Source organism: Ostrea edulis, chromosome 6, assembly GCF_947568905.1.
Source record: "Ostrea edulis chromosome 6, xbOstEdul1.1, whole genome shotgun sequence".
Lineage (NCBI taxonomy): Eukaryota > Metazoa > Mollusca > Bivalvia > Ostreida > Ostreidae > Ostrea > Ostrea edulis.
This window is the reverse complement of record NC_079169.1, coordinates 67,982,070-67,996,639: the sequence shown is the minus strand read 5'-3', so window position 1 is coordinate 67,996,639 and position 14,570 is coordinate 67,982,070.

Below are 14,570 nucleotides of genomic sequence, written 5' to 3'. Positions count from 1 at the left end.
TTAGCGCGTTTGTACTTTGACATGACATTTCCTTATTTCAAGGGGTAAGGCAGATTCTACTTGACCGCTGAATAGGCCGTACTAAATCTCATGAGGAAAAGAAGTTAAGGTAATATAGTGACAGGTGTGTGGTCAACCTTGCTTGTCTTGTGGTAGAGCTCTAGTGTGTGGACATCCCTGCCAGTGTATCTAATTAGAACCGGTAATATACATTGTAGCGACAGATGGGTGGTCATCCCTGCTTGTCTCTTGTGGAAGTTCTCTGGTGTGTGGACTTCCCTGCCAGTGCACTTGTTCCCTACCAGTCAATATATCTTATATAGGCACAGTACAACTGAATAAGTCTGTGCATTGTACATCTTTGCAGCATCTCGGGGCTATCCGTTTCTATCACGGGTTCGAGCTCGCGGGGTTCACAGGCAGTAACCTCCATTGCACGTTAAATGACAGCGGTGGGATTCCTTGGGATCGCTGCACGATGATAGAAGAGATGCTCGCGAAGCTGAAAGAGGAGAGCATAAGGAATAAGAGTTTCCAGTCGTCAACGTCTGTGACAACGCGCACGAAAAAAAAAAACCAAAGTGAGACATTCTAGTGTTGGTGAATACAGTTTCTCTGGAGAATTTCAACAGACGGTAGAAAAGTCACCAACCCTTGACAGTGCGCCAGCCAAGCCAAGCCAAGGATGCGCATACCATTACAGAAAAGTCTGCTGAACAAACTCTCATTTGGCACACTGTTTTTCCCTATAATAGCTCTAAAACTTCCATGTTATTTCGGATTTCAAACATTTCGGTTGAGCATCACTGAAGAGACATTATTTGTCGAAATGCGCATCTGGTGCATCAAAATTCGAACCGTATAAGGTTTACATTATGACCCCTGGGTCGAGGCCTCTGCTGGTGGACTGTTAGTCCCCGAGGGTCTCTACAGCCCAGTAGCTAAGTACTTCGTTACCAGCTTGAAAATACGGATGTATATTTAATTGCCGTGATAGAATTTAGAAATTCATTTCAAACTTAAAGATTATCTCTCTCACGCATAGCTCTTATCCTCAGACGAATTTGACTCCACTTTTTTGGCACACTGTTTTCCCCTATAATAGCTCTAAAACTTCATTGTTATTTCGGATTTCAAACATTTCGGTTTAGCATCACTGAAGAGACATTATTTGTCGAAAAGCGCATCTGGTGGATCACAATTGGTACCGTATAAGTTTTACATAGAGACGCCGGAGCAAGACCCTGCGTTTACAGTGGTCGAGAATATACTCCCAAAGTTGATTTGTACCAGGAAGGAGAGGCTGTGCGTAGCGATTAACGTAGACTTAGACTTCCTCCCAAAGAACCTCGCAGAGACGACCAAGGTGATTTTCTTCCCTTGGAATAACTAAAATATTCAGAGTACGATTCACCAGTCCCCAGAGTGATGACAATGCATTGGCGGATTTTCCAGTATTAAGACAAGTGACCAAGCCAGCAACGTTTGATGGCAGTTGTCTTTGGTTAAATTACTATGCGTATTTTGAATTCTGTGTAGAGATAAATGGATAGAAATACAACCAGAAGGGATTGTTTTTAGCAGTTTCTCTTCGAGAATGTACACAGGGTGTATTGGGTAACATGCTAAAGGGGGCAAAGCTTGATTATCAGACACTAGTAAAAGCCCTGGAAGACCGATTTGCACCCGAAGTCACACAGAGCTGTAGAGGGTGCAGATGCGTGAGCGTCGCCAGAGTGCAGGGGAGTCACATCCGGAGTTGGGGCAAGCCATTCGTCGACTTGCCAATTTAGTCTACCCCACTGCGTCAGCTGAGATCAGGGAGACGCTGTCTAAAAACCAATTCGTGGACGCACTAGTTGACTCGGAAACGCGCAACCGCATTAAACAGGCACGTCCTAAAAACCTTAATGACGCTATTCAGTTTCCTGTCGAATTAGAGGCTTACAACAGAGCCGAGAAAAAGAACTATGAGCGTCCCACCACCGCTTAACACGTGGATGGGAAAACAGCCTCGACGTTTGAGGAATAGTGTGCAAAGTTTGAGACATTAGAGAGAAAGATGAGGGAATAAAAGCACAACTAAATGAAAGTTCTCCCAAATCAAGCCAAAGAGAATCGAATCAAACCTACTTTTGTCGAAAACCCGGACATATGCGCAAAGATTGTAGAGCTTATCAGGCGCAAAGGAAAGCTAGGTGTCCGTTTAATCCACTACTACGGAACACCAACAAAATCATGGTGGGAGGACTAAGGACTTCGACGCAAAGCCTTCTAGCAGGAGTATCAAAACCGGCGTGAACGCTTCCATAGCAGTCCAGTCGGATTAGAAGCTGGTCTGTTCATTGAAATGGAACGTCTATGGTGTGAAGGCGAAGCTATTAGTGGATACTAGCTGCAATAATGTAGCCCTCTCTGATTTTTTTTTTTTTTTTTTTTTTAGGGAGAGGGCTACAACTCCTTAGGATCTCCGTAATGGTGCAAATGCGGGAGTGATTCACTCCCGCAACATTTGCGCTCATTCTAAACATTTCCTGACTTTCTTTACGTAAATAAAATGATATTCTATGTTTCTTAGTCAATATATAAATTTACAACCTGCAACTTTAGATTTGTGAGGCTCTATTCTACCGTTTTCAACAATTTCGATAAATTCCAATTTCTCGATTCATATTTGTGCGCCATGTTTGATGTACTGAAGTTTCAACTTCCGGTTGTCAAGTCATTTGCATATGCCATATAAGGTAGTATTTACATCAATGGACAAGTATGGAGGCGAAAGCTATTTCGTCGGTATTGAAAAGGTTTGAATTTAATATCAAGTTAAAAACCGAACAGCAGAGTGTAAATTCTTTCTGCAACAATACGATTTTCCTTTCTTTGTCGAAGTGGCTCGAGTAACTACATTTTCGCGCTGATTGTCAATGTTTAGGCCTTTCATTAGATCCACCTACGAGAGCTCGCGATAACAAGCATGGCGGAGCAGACGAAGAATTTTGCATGCTGTACATTATATTTAATGAAAAACACCTTTATTAGACATGCCCGAGCACAAAGTTGGTACTCCTTTTGGTGTAAACAACATTTGGGACTAATACACAGAGTTTATTATCGATTATTCATAAAATTATTTTGCACCATTACGGAGATCCTATGGAATTGTAGCCCTATCCCGAAAACGTCAGAATAAAAAAAAATTGGATAGGGCTACATTATTGCAGCTAAGTGGATACGAGTGCAACAGTGAGTATAATCGCCACTGAACTGCTGCGTAGAATTCCAGAGGAGAACCGACCTAGATTGAGCTTGTTCAGCCGAGATATAATGGATGCTGGTGGCAACTCTCTCCAGATAAGTGGCACGGGAACCTTTCCAGCACAGATATATGCCTTCTCTTGTAAAATGGACGGTGTGGTTGCAGAACTGAACAATGATGGAATCATGGGCCTTAATGTTATGGAAGAAAATATATGCACAATTAATGTGGCGGCGAAGAACATGTGCATAAGAGGAAAACGATGTAACCTTATAAAAGAAGAGAGTCATGGGTGCTACCGAATCGTAGCGCTAAACACTGATAATACATGTACAGACAAATCAAGAGGTAGTCATAAAGGGAAGAGTATGTGCACCATAGGGGAAGGCATCTCGTTGATACATAGTCTAGTGGAACCAAATGAAAAGTTTGTGTCCACAGGTACCCTTGTAGGGAGGACCTTAGTCAAAGCAGATAGTGTTGTACCAATTCGAGTATCAAATATGGGGCCAGAAATTAGAATCATTTACAGTGGCACTCATATTGCTGAAATATTATCCCTCTGCGCAGTCATGGCAGAGAAAAAGACAAAGAATTGCTCTTTGTTGCATAGAAAGCTTGCAGATCTCTTAAGGCGCAGTAGCACTAACCTCACAGAGGATCAGAAATCCGACGTGTGGGATTTTCTGCAACAATACTCTCATGCGTTTGTACTAAGTAACTCTGATTTGAGTGCAACGAACGTGGTTGAGCATGAAATAGATGTTGGAAACGCAGATCCCATTAAGGAACCCTCGTGGCGCGTTCCTTACCATGCTACCGATGAAATACATAAATATGTAACTGATATGCTGAAGGATGGAGTCATAGAGCGCTCCTCTAGCCCATGGGCAGCAGGAGTTGTCTTGGTACGGAAAAAGGATGGTATTACTAATTTGTGTTTTGATTACCGGAAATTGAATGGATTGACTTTAAAAGACGCCTACCCATTGCCGCGTATCGATGATTCGCTGGAAAGTCTTTCTGGTAATGCATGGTTTTTAACACTGGACTTATGTTCAGAGTACTGGCAGGTATTCGTGAAAGAGGAAGACAAAAGACAGCATTTGTTACGCGCAAAGGCCTCTTTTGATTCTGTTAGATGCCATTTGGACTGAGCTGGTCACTGGCTCCTTTCCAAAGGTTAATGGAGATCGTCATGGCTGTTCTTCAATGGGAGATTTGTGTAATATATCTTGATGGTGTGATTGTCGTAGGGAAAACATATGAAGACATAATTGAAACCCAATCGAAGGTATTTGACGGCATTGTTGATGCCGGACTAAAATTAAAACCAAAGAAATGCGTCCTCTTATCACAAAGAACACTTTACTTGGGCCATGTTATCACAGAAAACGGAATCTCCACCGATCCTGAGAAGGTAGAAGCTGTCAAGAATTGGCCAGAGCCCTGTAATGTATCTGGGGTCCGCTCGTTCCTTGGTATCTGCGGATACTACAGGAGATTTATAGAAGAATTTGCCGAAAAAGAAATCCCTCAACTAAACTGACGGAAAAGGGTAACGCACTAGTCTGGATGCAAGAGTGTCAAGGTGCTTTCAACAGCCTTAAAAAGCAAGTGTGTAATGCGCCCACTTTAGCCATGCCAGATATTTCAAACAGCCTTTTACTAGTATTCTGGACACAGATGCCAGCAATTTCGCAATAGGAGCTATCCTGTCACAGTGCATAGATGGAAAAGAACGCCCTATTGAATATGCCAGTCGAACTTTAACTAAAGCTGAGAGACGGTATTGTGTTACCAGAATGGAACTTATACGGTAAACGTTTTACAGTGTGCACTGACTATGAAGCCGTACGCTGGCTATTAAACTTCAAAAGCCCAGAAGGTCAACTTGCATACTCCCAATGTCGGAAAGACAATCAGCACTTATGATGATTCACGACAACAAGCCCGCATGACACCTCGATGTGCGCAAGACCTTTGCAAAGATTTGACAGGGGTACAACAGGCCTGGGCTCCAAGATGATGTGAGGACATACATTGCTGGTTGTAATAAGTGCAGTCGAATTAAAGCTCCACTGAGAAACAAGAGAGCCCCAATAAAGATTATTATATCGGGTACTCCGATGAAACGCCACAGATATTCTTGGAGAATTACCCGTAACAGAAAGAGGCAACAAATATATCTTAGTTGTCGCAGATTACTTTCCTGAATGGACGGAGATTTGACCCAATGACAGGTCGTATTGTCAAATTAAATGATTATAACGACCATAGAATTCGCGAAATGCTGACTTCAAATTGGTTTGTTAAACCCCTGTAACAACAACTTGTTTGTCAGTAACCTGTCTCGATTTCAGAACTATTCATACGCAGAACAAGATCTTGAGTATCGAAGCAGTTGAGAGATATAAACACCACATGCAGGTGATAATAGAATATTGCTACATAAATATGGAAAGTTGACGATGGAGAAGATGAAATAAGTCTGTTTATCATAAAGTCGAGTTGTTAGTTTGCCATTAATATCCATGTGATAATTTTAGGTCACCTGAGTAAACTCAGATGACCTATTGCAATACGCAATTTCCGAGTTGCCCAGTACTTCTTTCCCTTTGTGGAACTCTTACGCACAGTGAGACCCAAAACATACTATCGTCCATACGTGGTGGGTACAAATGCTTATCGCTGCCTTCATATATTGCCTAAAGGATGATTAACAGACATCATGCAATCACTCAAACTGCTGATACACAATTCTAGTAAGTTTATAATTATTTGATAATAAAATAGCTCAAACAAAACTCGATAATCAACATCTTTCTTTGTTTTGTTTTGAGCATATTTTATTTATGAAATCAAAACGATTGGGAACAAGTTCTAAAGACTTACAAGTCCCTCTCCTAAACTATTACAATAAGTCATACAAGGTAATAACTAACAGGTAAAATGTACAATGCTTAGACGAATCTACAAGTTTCTTCTATAAATTATATCTTTCTTTGATTAAAGTATCACTCGTGCTGAAGAGGAAATTAAAAAAAATTCATATTTAATATAATGGCCTTATTCAAACAAATATTATTCTTCGTATGGCCAGTTTAATGTATACCAACAGCTGATATGAACAAAATTTACGCTTTAATAGCTTTTGTTCTTATTTACATAGCTAGTCTATAATATATGTATACATCTTGTACCCACCCAAGCGTTCAACAGAATACTAAACGTACCTCCATCACAGAAGAGCTGATATCTCGGAACTTGCGTATTGGTCTGCGTCCGTCGACATGCGTCGTGCATTAACAATTGAACATTTCTAACTTCTTCTTGATAACTGTTATTCCAATTCTTTTCAAATTTGGTATGAAGCATCATTGGGAGAAAGGAGACGTATGTTGTAAATTTCAGGATTCCTGCACCCCTGAGGCCTTAGGGGTGTGGCAAAAAATGACCTAAAACGCTTCAACAAAGCGCTGCTTATCTACATCATATTCGTATAAAACTTTACTACAACTTCCCATACTGATATAACAATATTCCATTATCACCTAATCCCGTGAGTATCCGGGTTAGAATAGGTCCTCAGTACCCGTTACTTGTCGTAAGAGGCGATTAAATGGAGCGGTCCTTCATATGGGACCATAAACACCGAGGCCCCGTGTTACAGCAGGTGTGGCATGATAAAGATCCTTCCCTGCTCAAAAGTCGTAAGCACCAAGCATAGTCCTAAATTTTGCAATAGAGAAAACTTCATGGACTATAAAATGCCATGGTATAAAATATGACAAATTTAAACAATGATGTAAAAGAATAGTAATTTCACATTACTACAAATGTAAAATACAAAAAAAAAACAAAAAACCAAAAAACACAACAGTAAACAGCAACATTCATTGTCAGTGTTTATTTATATGACAAGGAGTTCTGCATATGAAAGAGGGTTTAACAACCCGAGTAGCATTTATTGTTATATTCAACTTTTATACTGACAAAGTGCTCAAAATACTGACAACGTGGTTCTAGAATATTGACATCAGTCAGAATGGGTAAACAGATCTGCAGAGGAAACGCCCAAGTCATGACAAAACTTGGGGAAGCAGACGTTAGTTTAGACTGCAACAATGTTACTATGGGAAACATTACAGCCGCTCGGACAAAGATAGGAGAAGGTATTTACATGTAGCTCCTCAAAGAAAATTAAAAGCTCCTTTGGGTTGGAAAGTCGTCGCTTAGTATCTATTTTGTATTGCTTGTGGGAGTTATGAGATTGATCACTGTTCGTTATCTTCACCTTTCATCTAGATAATCCTGTTGCCGACGATTCCGATTATGAGAAAAAGATGATAAAGGCTCAGAACATGGCCGAAAAAAGGGACAAACAACAAACTTGCCATCAATCTCAAGAAAACACAGTGCATGATCATTGGTGCAGAGAAAATATGAAGAAATTGTAGAAAACTATCGATAAAAGTAGACAATATCGCCAGCGAAAATGTACCATATACAAAATTACTTGGTGTTTATATCAACAGATGGTATAGATCAATTAATTACTACACGTAATAGTATAAATAAGCACGGTCGGTCATTTAAACTCATACTCATCTACATGGGTCAATGCAGGTGTTGACAATTAAAGGAGTATATCTTGGTAAACTTTGAGATGTGGTGCCGAGCGAAGCATCAATGGCCAACATACACTTAGTACATGTAAATGTTTCACACGAGAAATCAAAACTCTTTGTGATTTCTATTTAATGTATTATACTCGTATTTTTTATCCTTAATGTATTATACTCGTATTTTTTATCCTTCAGTCGAGATCATCGGCCTTTGTCTTCATTGGTGCAATGTTGTTATTGGCTGGGTTTGATAATTCGTGCCCTCAAGGGGAGTTTACCAGTATTGAACAGCCAGGTGAAGGTGTAGCGAGTGATTTTGAAGTATCATTACATATCTTCATCCATGTTTCAAGAGTGTGTGTCATATCTTTTTAAGTGGATTTAAGTTAAGAACTCACCTAAAACTATTTTTGTGGACATTTTTTGGGTGTGATATCAAATACTTTCATACGTTTTCTAGTGTAGTAGTTGGACATTCTGCCACTACTATTGATATGTTCTTTTTACTTCGCGTTGTGTTTTTTTTTTTAATGATGATAGGTGTTATATAAAGTATTCAACCCTTTAGATATTTCCAGGTAAGTTTGAGTCCGCCTAGAGTGAGGCTAGTAATAAAATAATAAAGTTTTAAACCTTTAATAAAGTTCGACAATTGTATGATAAATACCAAAATAATAATCCCGGGGAATGAATGTGGCTTGAGAGAAAACTATAACTAAACAGAAAAAATAAAGAAACACTAATCAAACATACGGGGTGAGGCAACTCCTGATATTTACCTTGTTGCAAGGTTTGGCTCAGAAGAAGCCCCGAGCACAGTTGTGCTCGGGTTTAAATACTATTCTTAACAAAAGAATGAAAGTAAAAGTTACCTGTAATGTGATTTGATAATAAATCTAGAAGTAACCAATGAGAAGTTTTGTAATAAAATACGTTTGAAAATAAAAGATAACTCTCTTCCTGTTTCATGAAATAAACAACTCGAATACGAAGATAGGAATTTACGTAGACAAGTAAGTAGAAAATAATGAAATGGAGATAATATAGACCGATACTACCACACTAGAAATCATTTCTGAAAATTGTCTTGAAAACAGACTATTGGGGTAATCCAAAGAGGGGATCATATACATGTATGTTGATAGATATGAAACTTTCCCTGTGTCTTTTAAATTTGTTTCAAATGATATATTGCTGGATTTGTCGCTTTGTGACCGATGCCCGATGGTGAGTACACATCTTATACTATTTTCATGAAGTGTTAGGGATGGGATATAACAGATACCTCACGGGGAGAGAGAGAGAGAGAAAGAGAGAGAGAGAAAGCAGGGAGGGAGGGAGCGAGAGAGAGAGAGAATATCTTAAATAGATTCATATCGCAATATCAGCATATCAGATTTATTGTTTCTGTTTGTCGCAAATTTCTGTGTTTTTGTTTTAATATTAAATGTTCCATACCAATTCTGGTAACTGAAACCCTGTATTCAGGAAGCACGACACCCTTCCTTCATTGTTACCGATCATTGATACATGTAATTATTGGTTTAATAATTATAAATACGATGGCGCGGTTATCCAACCATGAAGCTGAGATTTGGGGTGTATCAAGTGATTTGGTATGGGCAAAAATCTTTTGTCCGAGGTGTGAAAAATGTACTAAGAGAGGTTATATCTCGGGGATATGAAATTCCTTTTAAAACACTTTCAGAAAATGTTTTAAAAAACAATAGGTCTTCTTTAAAAAAATTCCAAATTCGTTTCATCTGAGAAAGATTAGCTTTTGGCAAAAAGTGCATTGCAGAAGTACATAGTCAGTATAATGTAGTTAATCCACTCACAGTGACTTATAACAAATTATAGGGTAAAATTCGATTAATTCCTTGACTGCAGGCAGATCAATGTTTGTTCAAATTTAAGGTGGAGCGATCCTCATGTGATTTATAACTTTTAATGGTTAAAAGTGCAAAAACTGTATTAATTTCCATTCAGTATAGTTAAAGTTCATCAATAACCAAAGAAAATGTGTATGTTGCCTATTTTTGTAAAGATGTCAGACATAAAAAAAAAAACCCGAAAGTAAATATATGTTAACATAATAAAAGCACACATTTCCGTTATACAGAATAATTAAAATAGATAAAAACTTGTTGAAATGACGAGTTTTAAATGTCAACAGTTAAAAAATATGTTAATTCATCAATATGTATCAATCAATTGTGGATATTAGGGAAATCATGCAGCAGAAGAAATACCAGCATAGGAGTTATTGCCCTTGACAACATTTTTTTAATTATAAAGAATTGATTATCTATGGAAAATATATACTTTTTCAGTATCAATAGAATACCAGTTTTTTTTTTATTTCATGCAGTGATTAAAATTCCTCTGAAAGATATATTAATATCATGCGAAAAGTTTAATTTTATAAAGATTTTTGGAAAAACCTATGACATCAAATCAATCTGACTAAAGTACAGACTATATATATAATAATATAGGTCTGTACTATAGTCAGATTGAAATCTCATCAAATTATATTTCCAAAATTTCTAATATTGTTGCATTACCTATTCGGGACCACGGCAACAGTTGTTAATTCGTCATCAGACAGAGATAGCGTTTTACAAATATCTTGCTGGATTTGTTTAGTGCTAAAGCAGGCGCATCAACAATACTGCGAATTAAACTAACTTCCTTGTATTCTGGTCGGAAATCTTCACCCCTGGAAACATAATTAAATAAATATCCAGGAAATATTAGGTTAATATATTCCCATACATTACATGCACGCATGACATCATAATAAGATTACATATTACTACGCTATAGTACTGTAACCAACCAACCCCCATTCGATTATCATATTTTCCGATACAGGGTATAATCTCTACCCACTCACCACTCAGAAATGCAATGAGCTTCGTCAAAGGAGAGTAAACATAATTGATCTTGGTACAAAGGTTCCAGCAGCATTTTCTTCCAATTCCTTTGAAGAATAGCTTCGGGCGACGTGAATAGTATGCTATATTTACCTTCTATGATGCCTAAAAATAATATGATTAAGAAGAAATTATATACTGAGTATTGCTGTAAAACCCCCAGAAATGTCAGAATATACGTGTCGCTAGCCTATCAATCTTACTATTGTACAATTGCTAGATTTCCACAGAAATTTATAACCTAATTTTCCAATCACAATATCATGTCCAGATACAGGAATTGTTGAGACAGGAGATTGTACCTATAGGAACTGGTTCTCAAAGGGCTGCTCCCAATAGCCATACATATATGTGTAATACCATGTTTCAAAAACATTTTCTGAAAGGGCGGTTGCAATAGCGGTAATACCCCTGGATCCGCCAATGTATTATCATGTCAATTTTCTTAAAACAATATCACACGCAGTGGCGGTTTTAGAAGGGGGGGGGGGGGGGTCCGCCACCGTTACCTTTTCCGTCACAAATTTACAAAATAAGTCTAGGTTTGGCATCCAAATTGACAAATTTACAAAATAAAAGTCTAGGTTGGGCATCCAAATTGATTGAGTATTGGCTAACGTTTGATGTTCACAGCCCCCCCCCCCCCTTCTAAAATCCAACTTGCGTCACTGATACGGGGATTTGTTTTAATAATATTTTAGTAAATGACATACTTTGGAATGTGTCTTTAGACATTTCTCCACCCATCACAGCCGCAGCTACGCCCATTTCATGTAAAAATTTGGTCTGGTCCAGCATGAGGGACTTCAAAGGAGAAATGACCAGGGCTGTGTGTTTCTTATTCCATTCTACCTATTGAAAATGAAATGGTTTCATATTTATGTTTGGTTCCATGTCATTAAGACCACTACCACTCAGTTGGTGATACTAAATAATAATATCAATAATAATCTAATTATCTGCAAAAAAAAACAAATCACCTCATCTAAAATCAGAGGAGGATCACCTCATCTAAAATCAGCGGAGGAAGAACATGGCACATGGATTTTCCAAATCCCGTTGGTAAAATTCCTATAGCATTTCTGTTACTCAGTATGGCGTGAATGATATTTATTTGTTCTTTTTTCAAATTGAAATTGAAAGGGTACACTGTTTTAACATCTCTTTCAAACGTGTCTTCAATATCGTTAAGGTCCATTGCTACAGCGCAGTAGTAAAATGGCGCGAAAAAATGCATCTCGCGTTGACAGATGTAATCACGTGATCAAGGAATGTCTAGAAGTACACACATGTAAAATGTCGACAAAAAGGCAATGCGCAACTCCTCGTAAAGCTTCCAAAGTTATACGAACTGGTGCAACACCTGTGAAAATCCGGAACCTGAAGGTAATGAACTTAGCATTTGTACAATGATTGTGAGAGTTGATTCCCATGTCAAGAAAATTTTGAAAAAGTGAAAGGATATTATGATTTCAATTATATATACAATAATAAGAATTTCAATAACAATTTTAAATCCCTAGAGGCATAATGAAAGTGTACACTGTATGTATCAAGGGGGGGGGGGGTATTGTACACGTTTTGCCAAATAATTATCGTATCATTTTATGTAACCCCCCCCTCCCAAATATTAGAAATTCGGTAAATAGGTTTTTGAAGTATTGTATTGTAACCATGTCCGACTTAGAATAAAGATGCTTTGATTTGAACCCCCCCCCCTTCCTGCTTCAGACATCTTTTCAAATTAAGACATCCAGCATAATCTGGCGCGTTGCCAGAGAAAAAATGAAGTGTTCCAGTCACAGGCATGTGTGGATAGCGTGGGGCTAGATCTTATCCACATACACATCTATAGATCGATATGATACACCCCCCTTCTACATATCTTATCCACATACACATCTATCGATCGATATGATACACCCCCCTTCTACATAATGTAATCTGAAATCTCACTTATGACGGCGGTGATCAGCGGAGAAATAACATATTTTGGAATGCATTTGTATTTTGAAAAAGTGAAAGAATATTATGATTTCAATTACATATACAATGATACATATTCAATAACAATATTAATTAAATCCCTGATAATGAAAGTGTATGTATCTAGAGGGGGTACATAAATGATACGATAATTATATGGCAAAAAGTGTACACTACCCCCACCCCCACCCCTCTAGATACATGTACATACACTTTCATTATCAGGGGTACATAAATGATACGATAATTATATGGCAAAAAGTGTGCACTACCCCCCCCCCCCCCTCCCCCTCAAATATTAGAAATTCGGTAAATAGGTTTTTGAAGTATTGTACTGTGAACATGTCCGACTTAGAATAAAGATGATTTGATTTGATCCTCCCACCCCTCTTTCCTGCTTCAGACGTCTTTGCAAATTGAGACATCCAGCATAATCTGGTGCGTTGCCAGAGAGAAAATGAAGTGTACGCAGTCACAGGCATGGGGTGTGGACCAAGATTTTATGCACATACACATCTATAGATCGATATGATACACCCCGTTTCTACATGATGTAAAATGAAATCTCACTTATGACGGCGGTGATCAGCGGAGAAATAACATATTTTGGAATGCATTTGTATTTTGAAAAAGTGAAAGAATATTATGATTTGAATTACATATACAATGATAAGAATTTCAATAACAACATTAAATCCCTGATAATGAAAGTGTATGTATCTAGAGGGGGGATTGCACACTTTTTGCCATATAATTATGGTATCATTTTATTTAACCCCCCCCCCTCCCCAATATTAGAAATTAGGTAAATAGGTTTTTAAAGATGTACATGTCCGACTTAGAATAAAGATTATTTGATTTGATCCCTCCCTTACAGCCCCCCCCCCTAATTTTTTTTAAATTAATGTAAATGGTTTCCTCTTGTTTAGCAAAATAAAATCGGTAAAAAACCCAGCTATAATTCTTCCACTCTCGGAGAAATAAATGACAAAATCTTTTGATTTATTGAATTACTTTTATTAATGGAACTTACATTTGTTCCAATCCTTAAAATTTGCATCATTTTATTAATTTCAGGCCCTATTAGATATATAGAATCCATAAACTTCGGGAAGGGGGTCCACCCCTGGGCCCCCACCAGGGCTTTGCCCTGGACCCACTGGGGCCTCAAGGCGGTCCCAAGATCACCTTTATCATAATCTTGCGCCCCTAACCAAAATTCCTTTTAATGTATGATCCTGTGAACTTGACATTGACCTTTCACCTAATTGATGAAAATGTAAACATTTTTTACTCAAATTTTGGTAGACTTAACAAATCAATACCATTCAATTTATTTTAAAAGATCTGTACATATTTTTAGTGTTGTTTGTATTTGTAGAGTTCTGCTAAAGCATCTGCTGCAAGAATGATAGAACATTCAAATTATAAAAGAGCATTTACATCACTCTACAAGAATTACAGAGGTGCAAGGAAAGCCATCATAACTCTTATCCAGAATATCATTCGGAAAGAAATTACCAGTTTCATGAAAGTAACTAGCATTCTCTCTCAACCCTGCACTATAGAAACGATGGAGAAGTTAAATTGGGATGACATTTTCTTTGAGATGAAGCACAAAATACCTGTAATTTTCACATCTGTGGTAAATGCAGTTACAACAAGGTAGACAGAGACAAATTTGAAATGGTAAAATACATACAGATGGTTAAAACATATGATATCAATCGCACAACAATGTTAAGCATTAAGTTCTAATTA